The sequence below is a fragment of the Archocentrus centrarchus genome, chromosome 7 (assembly GCF_007364275.1).
Source record: "Archocentrus centrarchus isolate MPI-CPG fArcCen1 chromosome 7, fArcCen1, whole genome shotgun sequence".
NCBI lineage: Eukaryota > Metazoa > Chordata > Actinopteri > Cichliformes > Cichlidae > Archocentrus > Archocentrus centrarchus.
In genome coordinates, this window is record NC_044352.1 from 18,324,167 (window position 1) to 18,346,122 (window position 21,956).

Sequence of the window (21,956 nt, forward strand, 5' to 3'; positions counted from 1 at the left end):
TGTTCCATAACATGAGTCATTGGTAGCTAGGCATACATACTCTAAATTGCTACATGGTTATGGAAGCAAGCTCAGGTAAATAACTCATCTACCCTTTCAAGGATGTCGTAAATTGCCTTTCTCTAAAAGCTGATTTTGCAAGTATTCACATGCTTCTGCTGTTCAAATTTAGAAAATGTGTACAGGTCATTGAAATTCATAGACTAATACTAATAGAACTTTGATGGTCTATTGCAACAAGGAATTCATGTCTGCCATTTTTCAATTAGAAAGGGAAATATAGCAGCGTAAAACTAAACAACTATGATACCCCCTTCACATAGGTCCCATCAGCCACGCCCTGCATTCAGAAGGCCCTCCGGGCCCCTGTATCCCAACAGTCTCTTTCTGATGTCTCTTTTCTTGTTTATGCATATTTACTTTCCCATTTCACAGTCTCGCCTTCTCGCCCTCTATCTGGTTGTATGTATTTTTCTCTTTAACAGCTTCTCTCTGACCCGAACCATATCATTGTCAGAGCCCCTGGCAGACAGACATCCTACCCATCTCCTGACAGTCCTAGAGAGGAAAAAAAAGAGAAAAATGAGAGAACAGAAGGATTGTGTGACAGTGTTATTTCTTTTTCTTCCTCTTGGGAAAATGAAATTCCTTTAGTTTTAGAAGAAAAGCTGGTGCTATTTTAGAGTTAATGAGAAACCTCTATTGGTTGCAAGTGGGCCCTAGAAGAAATAACACAGGTGAAAATTTGAGAAGGGTCTCTCTCTGCTAAAGAATTTCAACCCCCACTGTCGAGTTCAGACCCAAGTGGGCATTTCCCCAAAGGTGGCAAAGCTCTTTTCGAGACTCTATACCTGCCTTTTTGTCATTTGTGTGTGTGTGTGTGTGTGTGTGTGTGTGTGTGTGTGTGTGTGTGTGTGTGTGTGTGTGTGTGTGTGTGTGAAGGCTTGTGTAACTGTCAAAACTGCCTGGGCCCTTGTTATCAAGACTGTCTAAAAGGGGAAACCCCAGACAGTAAACTACGGCCCTGCACCCCTTTTTGGGGTTGGTTAGGTGTGGGAAATGCTAAGGAGGGGTGAACCGTTTGGCTAATATGGTGGAGAGGAGGTCAACAACGCACTGATATTCTCACAACTCAGCCATTTTGACACTGGTTTTAGACCCAGATCTATTTAAAGTGGACCTATTATGCTATTATGCCATTTGTAAGTCAAATAATGAGGTCAGCATTTGTTTTTGCCTCATGGGTTTGCCATATTGAGGTGTTTTTTTTTTTCTACTCTTGAAATCTCTGATGTTGAAGAGAGAGGATGACAAAACAATACTGTAGCATGGGCATGTACTAGTATTTATAATATAGCACAGCTAGTCTTTATTATTCTATTAACAGTTCACTCCTTTTGTACACCTTTTAAAAGGGATATAGATGGACACCGCTTTATAAAGCTTGTCTTTGAAAGACAAAATCCACCATTATGTCCAACAATAAGCAGATAATGATTGTAGGCTTAAAAGATATTATGCTTAATAAACATATTAAAGCAGCCTAATTAGGTGGAGATGGTCAATCTGCATACAGTGATAGAAAATATGATGTTGTCAAACATCCTCTGTGTTATGAATAACCTGCCTCACCTTCTCCATAATGTTCTTGCTGATCAAAGAAGCACAATAGACAAAGACTAATACTATCACACAATGCTCTATGGAAAAAAGTTATTTCTTTTTCTTCCCATCCAAGTGTATAATTAATTCTTCTAATTTTTCTATTTTAATTTCTTAATTTTTATTCAGTTACCAAAACAAAACAAAACAAAACAAAACAAAACAAAACAAAACAAAACAAAACAAAACAAAACAAAACAAAACAAAACAAAACAAGACAAAACAAAACAAAACAAAACAAAACAAAACAAAACGAAACAAAGCAAAACGAAACAAAACATGACTAGACTTCTCTTTGATATGCTACATCAAGAAACCAGTGCAGGTAACCCACATTAAATCTACTTCAAATCCAAATACTCTCAGTATTTTCATTCAAGCACTTAATGACAGGCTGATCCTTAGCCATGCTCAATATGTAGCCTATCCCAGTAATACCTCAGGGGAGTGGTTGGGCAGGTTTCTCCACGGCTCAAAGACACCGTTCAGTTACGCACAGAGCTTGTGAAACAAACACATGCTCACAGAAGTAGGCGTACGCATCTTCATTCATGTCAGTTATTTCAAGAATGATGTCATACTTCTCAGACTTTATTAGTCATCCAGGTTACACATTTGCCAAAACAATGATTGTTGATTTAATACATTTTAATGTATTTTTACAAGCTTGCAATCATGATTTGTTTAAACACCTGATTACTGTTTAATTACTATTTGAATCTGTTCAACAGTAGAATGAAGTCGGGAATTTATTTTTATTTATTTATTTTTTACAAAGCATAACTTCTAGAAGCGAACATTTCTTAAAATGACTGTGCGCCTTACATCCCAAGGCTATAAACATGTTGTTTAGTTACATTTAAACAGCTTCTGTAAACATGGACAGTGGCAGGATATTCTTTACAGGAGTCTCAGATATGGTGCCTCATGGTAGTTTACTAGCTCAACATTAACCAAGTTCTTGGCCACAGAAACAACACAATAAACATGTAATAACTGAAATAATTACAATCCTTCAAAATCAAGGATTTGAAGTTTAACATTAACAGCTCCCTGAGCGACTGCCTACTTGAGTAGGCTAAATTATGAAATTTATTGTACTGACTGTGTGATAAATAAGGTGGTGGTACTTGTAGCATGCAACATGATTTTGCTCAGATAAGTTGTTGTGGACTTAAGAGTGTCAGACCTGAGTGAAGAGGCAAATATACTGTAGTAACAAGACATTAAAATAGTCTTCTTTTTCCTAAAAGGCATCAACATTTATAGTATTTAACTGCCTTACATAAGTACAGTACTTGTTGTGTCTGGCTATTCAGATTGCTTTTGTTTTATGTGTACATATTTTGATGTATCTGAAGATCAAAAACTTCAATTTTAGATTACTTAAAACATTGAGTATATATATATATATATATATATATATATATATATATATATATATATATATATATATATATATATATATAAAATAAATAGACATTCATGAACAACACTGCTCGATAAAGAATAACAATGCTTTCTACTGAAAAAAAAGTAGAAGAATGGTGATTTTTGTGTTGTTGTGATTTATGGTTCATCTGAAAAAAGGTTTTAATTAATGAAAATTTTGTTTCATTTGCCCTTCAATAGAAGATACAATAATTTTATTCTGGCATGATCACATAAGCTATATTTTAATATCTGTACTAATGCACAAAATAATCAGGTACACATCAAACTTGAAAGGGTATGAGCAAAATGTTCCTGCAGGATGAATGAACAAGCATCTATTATATAACTATTATGAGACCTCTCATTATCCCAGTGCATCTGATCTGAGACATCACTTTTTACACCTGCTTCTTTATACTCTAACAGTCAGACTCAGTAATGAGGACACGTGTTTACTCTAACATTTCCCAGCATTTTTTTTTTTTCAGTTTCTTGATGACCAATGAAAACCTGCACCAAAGATCAGTCACTGACGCTTTCTGTCCCAGTTATCCATATGTCAAAGAGATGAATGGCTTAATTTCACCTGCACCTTTGTTAACTGTGTGTACCCAATGTTATATGCCTGCGTGTTGAGGCAACTGAATGGATGTTCCTCAATGCATTGTTGAGTTAGAGGGCCCATCCTCCTACACCCTCATCATGGCCTTGTGCTGACGCATCCCAGAAGCCTCTTCACTCATTGACTCTTCTGTCTCCTTCCTCCCACGGTCCCGCAATGCAGAATCCCGCTATTGTCCCCCCAAGGGCAGACTGCGCAGTCCTGCAAACAGTAAGGCTTCAACCCATGCATACTATGCACCATACACACAATATACAGATGGATGTAGAATGACAGCAAAGCATACCTGAACATATAGAACAAAACAAAATGTACATCTTTTGCTGCAAAATACTATTGAGCTTTTCACAAACTGAATAGTTTTCTAGTTGTTCCCACAGTTTGCCCTTCCAAACCTAATCTCCTCTCAATGAAAACCAAGCACTTCATTAAATCCAAAGTCCCTGTGTGTGTTTATGTGGGCCTATGTCTGGTACTGTGGTTCTGCATACTGGGTAAGCAAGTGTATTAACCTTTAGCCTCTCTCACCATTGTTTTTATGACATGCCCCACTGCTACTGAAACCCATTCCCAGAGATTTTGGCAAAATGATGTCACCAACATCTTGTGTTCATTTCACATCTGGGTCTATGCCAAAGTCAAGGGATGGGAGCCATCATCCCACTGTAGCGATGGATACTGCTACTGACTTCTTGTCAGAAGGTTTTTCCACTCTAGAGTCAACATTTTTTATGCTGTTAGTTTTGTTTTCTCAGAATTTATTTAAGAAGTATTTACTGGGCAAGGAAAACAAATATATTTGATTTAATGATCTTGATTAATGTTTTAAAGTTGTAAATAAACACAAACAATCCAACTAATTTTATATATCACTGTAGTATCCAAAATAGAAAATGAAAGTCATTTTCTAAACATGCCACATTAAAATGTTGCAGACTCTAATGCATGACCAAATAGAGACTGAATTATTCAAACTCACAATCTTTATTGTTCACAAGACGCACTGTTTTTATAACATGGAATAACTTTAATGTCTCTGGCAGAGAGAGAACATGGGCACAAATGGGACTGCGGAAGGGGTGAGTCTCTGAAAACAGGCTCAGAGCCTCAGACGGTGGTTCGCTGGGAGACAGGAGACTGGTGTTAGATCTGGAAAAAGCAGATTGGAAAGTTCACAGTTCCAAGAGTAATAAGGAATGAATGTTCAGGCTTATTTGTCGAGGTTAGTAGTTTGGTCCAGTATGACATACTGGTTTACTCACAGGAGGTCACAGGAGAGACGGCAGGCAGGTGGAGATGGATCCAGAGGATGACTTCCAAAAGTATACCAGCTCAGCAGAACAGGTGACTGGATTCTTAGAAGCAGCGACTCCTCTGACCCACTGGGCGACAAACTAAAAGGAGGAACAAGGAGACAACACAGTAATACTAAACACTAGGGAAATCACTAGGAGGGGCGTGATTACTGCACTGGCAAAGCAGACAATCTGGCGAAAACTGGATGCATGAGCTGGTTCTTACATAGCAGCAGGAAGATCAGGGAGAGGAGCAACAGGTGTGTAGGCCAAGGAGGAAAAGATGACAGTTCCACAGAAAGGCGGAGCCCTGCATGCCCAACCCAACCTAGACCCGAGGAAGGAAAACAGGGAGACAGAAACACACAAACCAGTGCCTACCATGACAAACCATTATATTTCTGTAACTATGTATTCATGGTCTCCATAAACGTCTATATTGGCTGGTTGTCCCTCGCATATAGAAGGCATTGTGAACTGTAACAGCTACGGTGTGTGGGTCTCTTGTTTCACAGCTCACATCTCATAGATATGTTTATGTCTCTGCCTCAAACACATTGTTGTGGTTGTATTTCCTTCTGGCGTGTGTGCATTTCTCATGCAAGCTATCACAAACATGAACTGGTAACAAAAAAGGCAAAAATGTCGGAGTAGACTTAGAATGCATGGAACAGCATGCAGTATGTCTGTCACAGGAGATATTATCTCCCAAGTGGAAAAATGCTGAAAAAACATGGAACCAACTATGAACAGGAAATCACTTGGCTCTCATCCACCCACATATCAAAGTGTATTTTGTGGTAACTTTCCAGCAATTTTTGCTTATTCACAGTAATTCTCAATACAGCACAAAGATACTGAAGCATATTCTTTGACAGAATCCAGTTTTCCCTGATTTCTGCTTTCATAAGAAAACCATACCCCACCCTACCCCACAAGCCTGCACATACTAATTCTTAGCTTTATTTTACCAGGATGTTAAAAAAAAATCTGGGATAGACAGGATTGTCGTAGCATGTGTTTTTTTTTAAATAGCTGGAAAATCCAGAGGTCCATAAGTGCAGGGTTGTCGTGCAAACTCATAGACGTAGGGGTTTGAACCCAGGAGACCCTTGCCATGATGCAACAGTGGTAACCACTGTGCTGCCCTTTCAAACGAATTCCATATATATGAGCCACAAGACCTCAAAATCCTCCCAGCATCCAGCAGGCGTCAAAGTAGGCATGACTCACATCCTATTGTAGCACACATCAGAGCACATTCTCTGATATCTGCACGTCACACTTATTTTTCCTCATAATTACTCACTTTCACTTCATGCTTGTTGTGGTTAACACCACGAAACCTAGGGATGAGCGAGATGGAGCAGGTATATGTTTCAAACCCCTGGCATTCAAAATACAAGCAGCATGTACCATATAAACTATGGGCTAGCAACCAAAACAATCACAAGGGGATTTTCAGTGCAGCACTATACCGCTTTGCAATCAATTTCACCTAGTGACAGCAAGCAGCCTCCTTCAACAACTCTGGAACCAGTCAGCTACTCATTTTTCCCTAGCTGCCAGTGGTTAACAGGGAGTGACAGTCTGCCTCTATGCCTGTGTCACTGGGGTCTAAACTTGCTAGCATGTAGTAGGTGATAAAGAGTTTAAAGACTTTAACATTTATATTTATAATGAAGATATCTTCAAATCTATGAGCCTTAAGCGGGAATTTATCTTAACAAACAACAATGAACTATCAGCTAAATTGTTCTTTTAAACACCAGTACTGGCCCAAAATTTCACAATGGTCATCACCTAATATATTCTGAGTAGAAAATCAGAGCAGCTCAAATGACCCCCTACTAAGAACAGTGAGCATGTTTGATGATTTTCATAATCACAACACATCTTCTTATATTTTACACTCTTATCAGTGCAGGATCATTGCATTGTGCAGCCTAGCTATGTTTTCTGAAGATTTAACTCTTGCCCATATTAAGTGGTAAATGGAAAACTCCATGTGTATTGTTTCAGATGGACTTCAGATTTTTCATTTTGGTGAAGCTGCTGCTTCCTACTTTGATTTTCAGAATAAAAAAAAAGAAAACCAAAAAACAACTATGTCCTCCTGAGACCCGGCCCATTGACTTTTGTCCTCTGTAGTGGACATTACATTTTCATGCACATCTTTTCAGGTTTTCAAGAAACTAAATTAAATCCTGTTGTACTCTAAAGAGGACATCTTGGGCTTCCTGAGGATATGTCATGTGACAGGCTGGCATGTTGGGAACTTTATTTTGTTTGCAATCCAAAATGGTTGGCACTGCAGGAAGCACATTTTATGGAAAGAGGAGAACTAAGTTAAATATTGCTACTTGTTTTTTTTTTTCATGGTTATCATATAAGAGTTTGTTTGTAAAGGTTTCAGGAAGAGTATTTTCTATTTTAAAAGCAGTTAAATCATTTATGTTTTGAAATAATGGTCTTTGAATAAATGTCATTGTAATGGACATCAGGACCATCTTTATGTACTTTGATACTTAATCCTCATAGGCAACAGGACTGAGGCAGAGATAATTCTGTGCAAGACAGTACAAAAGTACAAGATTTTGCACCATCTTCTGGTGTACAGTCCATCAGCTCGACCCCTGTGAGGCCACAGGAAAGCCATCCTGGCAATGTCTGCAGTGGCAGCTGGAGGTGGACAAATCTGCAGTTACCCTGTGTGGTATGGTGGCAGCAATTCAGCCAGTTCATGTTGGTCAGTCAGCACTCAGTAGGGATGAATCATCTCTGATCTCCCAGTTTCTTAAAGGTGCCCAGAGACTTACAGTGTGGATCCTCATTTTCCCCCATGGAACCCCATAGTCCTTGATGCTCTTCAACATCCCCCCCTTTGCTCCCCTCAAGGATGCTGATTTGAAATTGCTTTCCTGCCATAACATCTGCCAGGAGCATTAGCACACTTCATGCTCTTGTCAGTTCAAGGGATTGCTGCAGGTTTATGCTGGAATGATCACGGGTTATCCTTCAGCCTAACTCTGCATTTCTGCCCAAGGCACTATCCAAGCTCCACCTGTCCCAGTTTGTCAAGCTATGGTCACTTGCCACTAGTGGCTTACACCAGGAGGTAGCTCTACACCAGGCTTCTCTGTGCCCTGGCTGGGTCTTGACAGAGTATTTCAATCGCACTCAGACTTTTAGGAAGACAGACCCTCTTATTGTCTGTTTTAACCCTGGTGTCTTCGGCAGGCCTTTGTCAAAACCAAGGCTGAATGGCCTCTACAACCATTGGGTTGTAGTGGCGATTCAGCAAGTGCATGCATTTTCAGGTACTCTCTTCCCATCCAGAGTGTGGGTTCCAATCAAACTATCAGGGACTTCACACAAGCACAGCTGTTTTATGGATAAGCTGTGGGGCTTGGCCGTGCAAGCTGGAATGCCTTAAAGAAGTATCCACATGTCCTGACTAATAGGGGGTGCAAAATCCATCAAGAATAAGATATCACACATTCTGTTGCCCTATGAAGTTTTTTTTTTTTTATTTTGTATAATTGGTTAATGACCATAATTAGTTAAATTGTTCATTTCATCTGTTTGTTTTGTGTGAAGATCATCCTGTAGTTCACTACAGTGGTCATGCTGAAAACATTTAGTTAAAAATATATTTTAAAAAGTCTAAAATGTGAGATGCTTCTTTGACCCTAAGAATGCTGGAAATTAGAAAGAAAAATAAATTTGATGCCATGTATTTTTCTTGGGTCCCAGGAGGATGTATAGGTTGTATTAAAGGGTCACTTTCAGTTATGAACCCACTGATAAATACCATTCAACAGTGCACTTTTTCTCTCAGCTAAGGCTTTTAGTGTTTTTTCAGCTGAACTTGTTGTTTTATGGGCCTCAGTCTGTGGTTCTGTTGCACTGGTTGGATTGACCAAAAAGCTCCAAAAACCCAGACCTGTCAGAAAGGAGACAGGAGATAGTCTTATCAGCTAGCTAGTTTAGAGCATCAGTATCATATGTCACATGTTGCTTTCAGGAGTTGGTGAAAACCAGTCTAAAGTTAAAAGTTTAAAAATGGATTTGCATTCAACACAACAACACAAACATATCACCGACTAAATGGTAATGTTTCTCTGAATGTGGCAGGCAACTTCTTGCCATCATGTTGGGCATGTCAGCTTTATTATAGAACATCAGAAGTGTGATTTCCAATAAGCAGCCAAAAACAACAGAAAAAAAAGCTACAATTTTTCAATCATCACAACTCCAGCAACATCAACTAATCTAAAGTCTGAGGTCTTAAGTAAAGCTGCAAATGCACATGTGAAATTGGCTACAATGCTACTTTCAGGAAGCAACACAGATACAGCAGGAGTGGAAGAGAGCCAATTATTAATAAAAACCAGTGATTAAATGCAAAGTAGGGGTATAAACAGAGTAAAAAGACATGAATGAAAAGAAACTCAGTGCTAATCTTAGAAACAGAGAAGGTGTCTGTTTCCCCGAATCCAAACTGGGAGTTTGTTCCACAGAAGAGGGGGCTGAAAGCTGAAGGCTCTGGCTTCCATTCTACTCTTCCTAGGAACCACAAGTAAGCCAACAGTCTGAGAGTGATGTGCTCTCTTGGGCTAATATGGTATTATGAGGTCTTTAAGGTAAGATGGCACCTGATTATTTAAGACCTTGCATGTGAGAAGAAGAATTTTAAATTCTATTCTTAATTTAACAGGGAGCCAATAAAGAGAAGCTAATATGGGATAAATACGCTCTCTCTTTCTAGTCCCTGTCAGTACTCTAGCCACAGCATTTTGAATCAGCTGAAGGCTTTTCAGGGAGCTTTTAGGACAGCCTGATAATAATGAATTACAATGGTCCAGTCTGGAAGTAATAAATGGATGAATTCGTTTTTCAGCAAAAAAGAAGTCCTATATATTTGTTTAATATGTGCATTGAAGGACATATCCTGATCAAAAATGACTCCAAGATTTCTCAGTGTTACTGGACGCCAAGTTAATGCCATTCAGAGTAAGTATCTGGTTACACACCATGTTTCTAAGATAATTGGGGGCAGAGTACAATAACTGCAGTTTTATCTGAATTTAGAAGCTGGAAATTAAAGGTCATCTGGGCCTTTATGTCTTTAAGACACTCCTGCAGTTTAACTAATTGATGAGTGTCATTTGACTTATGGGTATCATCTGCATAACAATGAAAATGTATGCAATACTTTCTAATAATACTGCCTATGCCTATGCATATGCTTATGCATATTGTAACTAAAATTGGTCTTATCACAGAACTCTGTGGAACTCCATAATTATTCTTAGTGTGTGAAGAAGACACCCCATTTACATTAACAAATTAGAGTCTATTAGATAAATATGATTCAAACAACTGCAGCACAGTACCTTTAATACTTATGGCATGCTCTATAATAAAATGTTATGGTAAACAGTATCAAAGGCTGCTTAGAGGTCTAGCAGGACAAGCACAGAGATTAGTCCACTGTCGGAGGCCATAAGAAGATCATTTGTAACCTTCACTAATGCTGTTTCTGTACTGTGATGAATTCTGAAACCTGAATGAAACTCTTCAAATAAGCCATTCCTCTGCTGATGATCAGTTAGCTGTTTTACAACTACTCTTTCAAGAATTTTTGAGAGAAAAGTAAGGTTGGAGATAGGCCTATAATTAGCTAAGACAGCTCGGTCAAGTGATGGCTTTTTAAATAATGGTTTAATTACTGCCACCTTAAAAACCTGTGGTACATAGTCAATTAATAAAGACAGACTGATCATATTTAAGATTGAAGCATCAATTAATGGAAGGACTTTTTTGAGCAGTCTAGTAGGTGTTGTGTCTGTTTTTTAATAAATCCACCAGTATATTCTGACAGGAGTTACTTCTGTTTATTTATATTTAGCTTCGTCACATCATAGAAAATCTGCTCACACACTTGAGTGGTGTGGGTTGGTTGTATCGCTGATGTCTCCTCTCTAGGTGCCACGTCATTTGTGGTGACTTCTGACTGCTGCTGGTTCAGTATTTGTGTGTTATCCTGTGCCGTGAGATGTCGCCTGTTTCTTGTGAAGTTCTGTCCATCACTGGTCTTGATGTGATAGCTCCGTGGTGTTTCTGCTGGTCCTGTGACAGTAGCCGGTTGCCATCATTCATCTTCCCACTGAAAACGTACAGATGCTCCAAGTAGCAGTGTGGATAATGATCTTGCAGTTTTATCATACTGCTTTCTCTGGCAGCTTTGGCAATCCTCTTTTCTGTGACACACAGTCTTCTGATGAGCTACTTGAGGTTGCAACTGTTTCGCTGTTGTTGGCAGAATGGATCTCAGCCTGCGACTCATGAGGAGTTGGGCTAGTGATTTCAGTCCATCAAAGGTGTGTTCCTTTACTCTAAGAATGCAAGATAAGGATCTTTTCCATCCTTTCTGGCTTTTGTCAGGATACATTTTGCAGTCTGGACTGTTTTTTCAGCAAGGCTGTTGCTTTGGGGATAAAATGGGCTTGAAGTAATGTGCTGAAAACCCCATCTTTTTGCACACTGACTAAACTCTGGAGTTGTAGCATGGCCCATTGTTGCTGACAACTTTTTCAGGAATCCCATGCCTGACAAACACACCTTCATCTTGTGGATCACAGCAGATGTAGTGGTGTTGTGCAGTCGTTCGATTTCAAAATACCTGCTCAGGTAGTCACATATAACAATTTAGGTCTCAGAGTTCCAGGTGAACAGTTCTGTTGCCACAGTTTGCCATGGGTTGTCTGGGATCTCTTGGGAGAGCATGGGCTCTTTCTGTTTGGAGTTGCGATGTGTTTGACATATGTCACATCTCATTACAGTGTCTTTGATCTGTTGACACATACCTGACCAGAAAATTATCTCTCTTGCGCTGTGTTTGCTCTTCTCCATTCTGAAATGTCTTTTATGTATGTGCTGTAGTATCTCCTGTCGGAGCTTGTGAGGAATAAGGATCTTCTCACCCTTAAGAAGGATTCCATCAGCTTCTGTGATTTCACTGCGGTGGTTCCAGTATTTGTCTTGTTACAGTATGAGTTTCCATGTCTTCGGTTAGTGAGCTGTCCTCATCATCTGTTGATTTTCTTGAAAATGTGTTGGCAACTGGAATCTCCTTCCCTGGTTTGTGGATGAGAGTGAAGCTGTACTTTTGCAGTGCAAGCAGCATGCACTGTAAACGTGGTGCCGCAAGTGCTAGTGGCTTGCGAAGTATTGACTCTAGTGGCTTGTGGTCAGATTCAACAGTCACGTGTCATCCATAGATGTACTCATGGAATCTTTTGCATCCATATAAGACAGCATAGAGTTCTTTCTCTAGTTGAGCATAGTTTTGCTCCATATTATTGAGAAGTTTTGATGCATATGCAACAGGTTGGCCTTTTTGCATGATGGTAGCACCTAATCCATGTTTCGATGCATCATCCTGCAGTGTCACTTCTTCTTTCGGGTCAAAGTAGGCTAGTACTGGCCCTGGTTCAGCTTTTATTGTCTATTTCATTTTTTCGAATGCTTTTCCATGTGTTTCATCCCATTTGAACTCTTTATCATGTCAAAGAAGTTGTCTGAGCGGCGTGCTCACCTAGATAATTCGCCATGCCGAGGATTGTCTCCAGTTCTGCTTTATTTTCTGGCGGTGGTATGTCGTGGATCACTTTCACTTTAATAGGATCTGGCTCAAGTCCATTTGCTGTGAGCTTGTGTCCAACGTAATTGTTTTTGCTGACACAGATGGGACACTTGTCTGGGTTGAGCTTTAGACCTTTTTCTCTTGTTCGGTTGAGCGTGGCTTTGAGGTTGCGGTCGTGCTCCTCTTTTGTTTTTCCAAACACAATGATGTCATCTACGATGCCAGCCACTCCTTCCAGGCCCTTGTAAGTTTCACTGATCCTTCTTTGGAATTTATCTTGGGCAGACACGATGCCAAAAGGCAGCCTGAGGAAGCGATACCTGCCAAAGATAGTGTTGAAGGTAGTGAGCAGAGATGACTCTTCACTAAGTTTGATGGCCAAGTAACCAGATCTAGCGTCTAGTATGCTAAAATATTTTGCTCCATCCAACTTGTAGGTTATGTCATTGAGCGTTGGGAGGGGATGGTGTGGCCTCATGATAGCTTTGTTCAAAGCTCTTGGGTCCAAACATATGCAAAGCTTGTTTGCTTTTGGTTTCTCACAGATTACGAGTGCATTCACCCACTGTGTTGGCTCTGTTACTTTACATATTATGCATGTTGTTCCATGTTTTCTAGTTCCTGTTTCAGGTGATCTCTGAGAGCAAAAGACACTCTCACTGGTGCTACTCTAGGGTCAGTTCTAAAACTGCAGTCACTGCACCCTGAAAAGCACCGATACCTTTGAAAACATCAGAGTACTCTCTCAGTATGTCAGTTGACTGGTTGGTGGTTTCTGTGTTGTTTGCGTTGGAGACTGTATATGACTTTTATGAGTCCGAGGGCTTTGCAGGCTTTGTAGCCCAGGATGGGTGGGTTATTGCAGTCTATGATGTAGAATCTCTGTGTTGTTGTTTTGTCTTTGTATCTGCTAAGAAGGGTGCAATACCCTGTCACCTTAAGTAGATGCCCTCCATGTCCATACATCTAGTGCTTGTCTTTCTTCAAAGTCATTTTTGGAATGAGCTTTTTAGCCTGGTTTTGCTGTTTTTTTACCCACTGCATGCACTTCCTGGCTATCATTAGCCATAGCTTTTAGCTGGAGCTGTGCTAACTTGTGGGAGCGGGCTATGTCAATAGCTTTGTCTAGCGTTAGCTCTGGGCCTTGGCTTAGTAACTTTTCAAATACCTTTGGTGAGTTTGTGGCAAAAACGATGTGGTCCTGTACCATTCCGTCACTATTGGTGTAGCTGCAGTTTTTGACAAAGAGTTTGAGCTCAGTAACAAACTGCTCAAATGACTCACCAATACTTTGCATCTTCTGATGGAACTTGTATCTGACGAAGATTGGGTTGGCTTTGGGCATGAGGTACGCTGTAAAGCCATTGTAATATATTTTGGGTAACTTAGCTTCATCCTCCGATATAGTCCAGGTTTTGCTTATGTCTTGGCCTTTATCTCCAATCCACAGCAGGAAAAACCTGCATTTCTGTTCCTCGGTTCACCATTTGAGCAGTCCCTTAAACATTAGCTCTCTGTGCTGTTTGAAGTGGCGCCATGCATCCGGTAGGTTGGATGAATCCCAGTCCATCCGCGGAGTTGGAAAGCCTCCATCTTCTCTCTAACCGATGATAAAATATGACCCTTTCAGTATTGTATGTGGGTCCGTTACCTACTCTGACACCATATTGTGTCTTTTTGTTTGTTAATAAATCCTCCGGTGGTAAATCCATTTTTTTCGTAACTGGTGTTTCAAAATAAGAGTCCCATTAATACAGTTAGAACAAAGCATTACGTAGGAATGGGATCTAATAAACAGATTGATGGCTTGGAGGAAGTAACTATTGAAGTTAACTCTGAAAGATCAACTGGAGAGAGAGAGAGTCTAGACAAATACCAGCAATACTGAAGGCAGCCGAACATGAAGATATGTCTTTGTGATGGTTATGAATACATTTTTCTCTAATGCTTAAAATTGTATTTGTGAAGAAAATCATGAAGTCATTACTAGTTAAAGTGAAAGGAATACTTGGCTCAACAGAGCTCTGACTCTTTGTCAACCAGGCTACAGTACTGAAAAGAAACCTGGGGTTGTTCTTATTTTCTTCAATTAGTGATGAATAGTAAGATGTCCTAGCTTTACGGAGGGCTATTTTTTTTTAAAGAGCAAGAAAATCTTTTTCCAGGCTAGATGAACATCTTCTAATTTAACAAGACACCATTTCCTCTCGAGTTTACAGGTTATCTGCTTTGAGCTGCGCATTTCTGAATTATGCCACAGAGTCAGGCACTTCTGACTTGAGGCTTTCCTTTTCAAAAGAGCCACAATATCCAAAATTGTACACAGTGTGGATGTATAGTAAAACTACTGATGAGATAATCTACCTCACTGGGAGTAGAGTTTAAGTAGCTACTCTGCACTGTGTTTGCACAAGGCATTGATGAGCATAAGGAAGGAATTACATCCTTAAACTTAGTTACAGGTGCTGTCATAAAATTAAAATATCATCATAAAATATCAAAAGTTGATGTATTTCAGTAATTCCATTCAAAAAGTGAAATTTGTATATTATATTCATTCATTACACACAGACTTATATATTTCAAATGTTTATTTCTTTTAATTTTGATGATTATAACTGACAACTAATGCAAACCCCAAATTCAGTATCTCAGAAAATTTGAATATTGTGAAAAAGTTCAATATTGAAGACACCTGGTGCCACACTCTAATCAGCTAATTAACTCAAAACACCTGCAAAGGCCTTTAAATGGTCTCTCAGTCTAGTTCTGTAGGTTACACAATCATGGGGAAGACCTGACAGTTGTCCAAAAGATGACCATTGACACCTTGCACAAGGAGAGAAAGACACAAAAGGTCATTGCTAAAGAGGCTGGCTGTTCACAGAGCTCTGTGTCCAAGCACATTAATAATAATAATAATAATAATAATAATACATTTTATTTATAGGCACCTTTCAGGGCACTCAAGGTCGCCTTACAGGTAAAAAAACAATCAAAAATGAAAAATAAAAACAGCAAAAGAGAAGGCACAATTACAATTACACAATAAACAAAAATTGAAGAAAAGCAAAACAATAGTTAAGACCAAGATAAAATCCAAGAACCCACTGAGTCATAGGCCGAAAGCTTGTTTGAACAGATGGGTTTTTAGACGAGATTTAAAAAGAGATAAACTGTTTATGACCTTTAATGGTTGTGGTAGAGCATTCCAGAGATGGGGTGCTATACGACAAAAGGCTCTAGACCCCATAGTTGCTAAACGGACAGAAGGTATAGTGAGGAGCAGTGACGAAGAAGAACGAAGTGGGCGTGAGGGAGTATAGTAATGGATTAGAGCAGCAATGTAGGGGGGAGCAAGGTTATGAAGAGATTTGAAGGTGAGAAGAAGAATCTTGTATTTGATACGGTAGTCTATTGGAAGCCAATGTAGGTCCTGAAGGATGGGAGTAATGTGTTGAGTAGAGGAGGTTCGGGTAATGATACGTGCAGCAGAGTTTTGAACCATCTGGAGTTTACGGAGAAGTTTGAGTGGTAAGCCAGCGAGAAGTGAATTGCAGTAATCCAGTCGAGAAGTAAAAAGGGCGTGGACAAGAGTTGCAGTACTGGTAGATGTAAGAGAAGGATGGAGACGATTAATGTTACGTAAGTGAAAATAAGCAGACCGAGTGAGGTTTTTGACATGAGCCTCAAAAGAAAGAGTGCTATCGAGGATGACACCCAGACTCTTAACTTGGGAGGAGATGGGGACAGTGAAATTATCAATGGTGAGTGTGAAGTGATTGGATTTTGCAAGGGTGGATTTGGCACCAATCAGCAGGATTTCTGTTTTATCATTATTCAGTTTGAGAAGATTGTCAGAAAACCAAGATTTTATTTCAGAAAGACACTCAGAAAGGGAAGGCGGGGGGAGAAGAGCATTTGGTTTAGAGGAGACATAGAGCTGGGTGTCATCGGCATAACAATGAAAATGGATGCCGTGTTTCCTAAAAATATGTCCTAAGGGTAATAAGTAAATAACAAAGAGAAGAGGACCAAGGACAGAGCCCTGAGGAACACCGGAGGAGACTGGGGTGATGAATGACTTGGCAGTTTTGAGCTGTACAGTACATATTGGGTGAGACCAGAAAGGTATGAGTGAAACCAAAGAAAAGGAATACCTGTAAAACCTAGTGAAGCTAATCTGTGGAGGAGGATTGGATGGGAAATGGTGTCGAAAGCCGCACTAAGGTCGAGAAGAATGAGTATGGTTAGGAGACCAGAGTCAGCTGCCATTAAAAGGTCATTTGTGATTTTAACCAATGCAGACTCGGTGCTGTGTAGAGGATGAAAACCAGACTGAAATTCCTCGAAAAGATTATTATTAGAGAGGTAATTGTAAACCTCGTTGGCTACAATTCGTTCGAGAATTTTAGCAAGGAATGGAAGATTATTCAAATTACTGGGATCAGCCCCTTGCTTCTTTAACAATGGAGAAATAACAGCTGTTTTAAATGGCGAAGGAACTTGACCAGAAGTAAGAGAGAGATGCATGATATGTGATATAAGTGGGGACAGAGGTGATAAGTAAATTTTGACCAGGTAGGTTGGCAGGGGATCTAATTGGCAGGTGGAAGCTTTGGATTTCTGAATAATGGCAGATATTTCACTAGTGGATGGAAGCAAAAAACTAGAGAAAGTAATGGTAGGTGAATTACAAGAGACTATTTGGGATGAAGCAGGTACAGAAAGGCTCTGAGAGGCTAATTGCTTGTGGATCTGTACAATTTTAGAGTTGAAGAAGTTCATAAAATTATTGCAATATTCAGTAGTATACATATGACATGATAGCAGATGAGGAGGTTTGAGGATAGAATTTAAAGTAGAGAACAGTATTTTAGAATTTGCTTCTAGAGATTGGCAAAATACTCAGCCTTGGTTGTGGACAGAGCATTCTTATAGGCCTGAATATGGTCGGCATACATATCTTTATGAACCTTAAGTCCAGTCTTCCTAAAGAGGCACTCTAGACGGCGACCCTTAGCTTTTAGGAGCCGAAGATCTGGAGTATACCAGGGTGCAGAATGAGAAAAATATACAGTTCGAGTTTTAACAGGAGCAATATCATCCAAGATGTTCTGAAGTCCACTATTATAATGAGTAACCAGGTCATCCAGAGTAGATAAATCATCTTTACTAGGAAGACTATGAAGTCTGTCAAGCAAGGTGAGATGATCGATATTTTTTAAATTTCTAAAGGAAATAGACCGAGGTGAATTAACATTTGTTACTGGCAAGTTGATACTAAAGGATACCAGTTTATGGTCAGATATGGTGAGATCAGATAGAGTGCAGTTGAAGGGAGTTATTCCGGAACAGCAGACCAAGTCCAATATGTGACCTTTAACATGTGTAGGAGAGTCAACACATTGTTGCAAACCAAAACTGTCCAAGCAGGATATAAGGTCCCTGGTGTGTGGATCAGCAGCATTATCAATATGAACATTGAAGTCACCCAGCAAGATAAAATGTGGTGACATAGTCGATAACGAAGACAAACATGCAGAGAGTTCATTTATAAAATCTGGGTTTCTTTTAGGTGGACGATACAAAACTGCTAAAACTGTGGGCAAGGCTCCTTTTATCTGTATGGCGATACATTCAAAGGAGGCAAAATGAGGTACAGGGATAGATGTAACTTTCCATTTCTCCTGGTAAAATATCGCAAGACCGCCACCACGACCGGTGTCACGTGACCAAGACATGTAAACAAACCCAGGCGGCGTTAATAGAGAGGCGAAGGGAAGGAACAGATGTGGTAGAAAAAAGTATACAAGCAATAGGGATAACCGCACCCTGGAGAGGACTGTGAAACAAAACCCATTCAAAAATATGGGGGAGACTCACAAAGAGTGGACTGCAGCTGGAGTCAATACTTCAAGAACCACCACATGCAGACGTATGCAAGACATGGGTTTCAGCTGTCGCAGTCCTTGTGTCAAACCACTCTTGAACAAGAGACAGCGTCAGAAGCATCTCGGCTGGGCTAAAGACAAAAAGGACTGGACTGCTGCTGAGTGGTTCAAAGTTATGTTTTCTGATGAAAGTAAATTTTGCATTTCCTTTGGAAATCAAGGTCCCAGAGTCTGGAGGAAGAGAGGAGAGGCACAGAATCCGCATTGCTTGAGGTCCAGTGTAAAGTTTCCACAGTCAGTGATGGTGTGGGGTGCCATGTCATCTGCTGGTGTTGGTCCACTGTGTTTTCTGAGGTCCAAGGTCAACGTAGCCGTCTACCAGGAAGTTTTAGAGCACTTCATGCTTCCTGCTGCTGACCAACTTTATGGAGATGCAGATTTCATTTTCCAAAAGGACTTAGCACCTGCACACAGTGCCAAAGCTACCAGTACCTGCTTTAAGGACCATGGTATCCCTGTTCTTAATTGGCCAGCAAACTCACCCGACCTTAACCCCATAGATTTTCTAATGTGAAGAGGAAGATGTGATACACCAGACCCAATTCAGAAGAGCTGAAGGCCACTATCAGAGCAACCTGGGCTCTCATAACACCTGAGCAGCGCCACAGACTGATCAACTTCATGCCACGCCGTATTACTGCAGTAATACGGCAAAAGGAGCCTCAATAATCATGCTCATACTTTTCAGTTGGCCAACATTTTTAAAAATCCTCTTTTTTTGCATTGGTCTTAAGTAATATTCTAATTTTCCGAGATACTGAATTTGGGGTTTTCATTAGTTGTCAGTTATAATCATCAAAATTAAAAGAAACAAATATTTGAAATATATCGGTGTGTAATGAATGAATATATTATACACGTTTCACTTTTTGAATGGAATTACTGAAATCAACTTTTCATGATATTCTAATTTTATGACCAGCACCTGTACAGCACTTTCAGAAAGACTTCTACTGTAATAAAATGCATTCCCCACAGCTGTGTAATCCATTAAAGTAAATGCAAATGTTATTAAGTAATGATCAGACAGGAGGGGGCTTTTAGGGAATACCGTCAAGTCTTTCGTTTCTATGCCACATGTCAGGACAAGATCCAGAATATGATCGGAGTGGTGGGTGGGCTCCTTTACATTTTGAGAGAAGCCGACTGAATCTAAGAATAGATTAAATGCAGTGTTGAGTCATTTGTAGCATCTACATGGATGTTAAAATCACCCACTATAAATATTTTATCTGAACTCAGCAATAAATCAGATAAAAAGTCTGAGAAATCAGACAGAAACTCTGAGTAAGGACCAGGTGGACAATAGATAATAACAAATAAAACAGGTTTTTGAATTTTCCAATTAGGGTGGACAAGGCTAAGCGTCAAAGTTTCAAAAGAATTAAAACACTGTCTGGATCTTTAATTAATAAGCTGGTGTGGAAGATTGCTGCTAATCCTCCTCCTCGACCTGTGCTTCGAGCATCCTGAAAGTTAGTGTGACTTGGGGGTGTTGATTCATTTAAACTTGGTCATCCTGCTGTAACCAGGTTTCTGTAATGCAGAAAAAAAATCAATATATTGATCAATTATCAAATCATTTACTAGCAGGCACTTAGAAGAGAGAGCCCTAATGTTTAATAATCCCCATTTAACTGTTTTACTCTTTGGTGCAGTTGATGATGCTATATTATCTTTTCTTTTTTAATTTTTATGCTTATAAATCTTTTGCAAATATTTGGTTTGTTTTTTGGTGGTCCGGGAGCAGGCACCATCTCTATAGGGATGGGGTTTTGGGGGGATGCCAGGAGGAAAGAAGCTGCTGAGAGGCATGTGAGACTGTGACTCTGCTTCCTGGTTTCAACCCTGGGTAGTCATGTTTTAGGGTGGTTAATAAATTTGGCCAGATTTCTAGAAATGAGAGCTGCTCCATCCAAAGTGGGATGGATGCCGTCTTTCCTAACAGGACCAGGTTTTCCCCAGAAACTTTCCAAATTATCAATAAAGCCCACATCATTTTTTGGACACCGCTCAGACAGACAGCAATTCAAGGAGAACATATGGTTAAACATGTCGTTCCTGGTCTGATTGGGGAGAGGTCCAGAGAAAACTACAGAGTCCAACAGTGCTGTTAACTCGTGGTTTCTAAGGCTGGTAACTCTGATGAATCTATCCTGAGCAAAAGAAATAACTCTTGGTCCTTTCCTCGAGTGGTCCTGATGAGAGCCTGTTTCATTACTTTGAAGTAATTAAACTTGAGGCGACTGTTGTGATTTGGCACTATATAAATAAAATTGAATTGAACTGAATTATAACGGTTGATGGTCTTTGCAACTGCACTTGAGGATACTTTCAAAGTTCTCGAAATTTCTCGGATTGACTGACGTTCATTTCTTAAAGTAATGATGGACTGTCGTTATTTAGTTGAGTACTTCTTGCCATAATATGGATTAGAACATTACTCAAATAGGGCTTTTCAATGTGTACTGTACCAACTCTACCTTTTCACAACACAACTGATGGTCTCAAATACATTAAAAGGACAAGGAATTCAAGAAATTAACTCTTGACAAGGCACAGCTGTTAAACTGAAAGCATTCCAGGTGACTACTGCATAAAGGTGACTGAGAAAATGCCAAGATGTACAAAGCTGTCATCTAAGCAAGAGGTGCCTACTTTCTTTTTTTTTTTTAATTATTTTTTTGGCCTTTGTAAGAACCTGAGTGGGATTACTATGCATAGCTGGAAAGCACAGGAGTGAGAGAGAGAAAGAAGGAAACAGTGGTGTACATAGATTATACTTCAGGAAAAGCTTGATTAACTACCCCCACAAAAATTTAGACATGACCCCCATGCCTCTAAGTAACATTCAATACAGTCCAAGTCTGAAGACATGGGATATGACACACCCTCTACAAACTCAGTGGACTCACATCTGAGGCTTTCTAACTGTAAAGGTGCTGTTTCCCCATGTGCATAGAGAACAATATTGCCAGTTTTCTAACAGATGTCCCAGACGTCAGAACTACAACAGCTTTACCATTTATGTTTCCATATTGATAAGAAACTTAGCTTTAATGTAAGTCCTACACAAAATGTGAGTAGATCCAGGAAGGACAATTAGCGTCATGTAGAAACATTTTGTTTATATTCTTATCCCAAAAGTGATGAATACCATCTCTTCATGAGAAGTTGCACATATGAGAGAGTTCATCATTACCACAATCAGCATCCTTAAAATCACCATGGAAGCCTATGTGTTCTGCTCTGTTTGTGGACAAGGTCACTCACAAAAGTTTTATCAGGGACTAAAATGAAGACTTTCACACTAAATAGATTGTGGTTCTCCTTTGTCA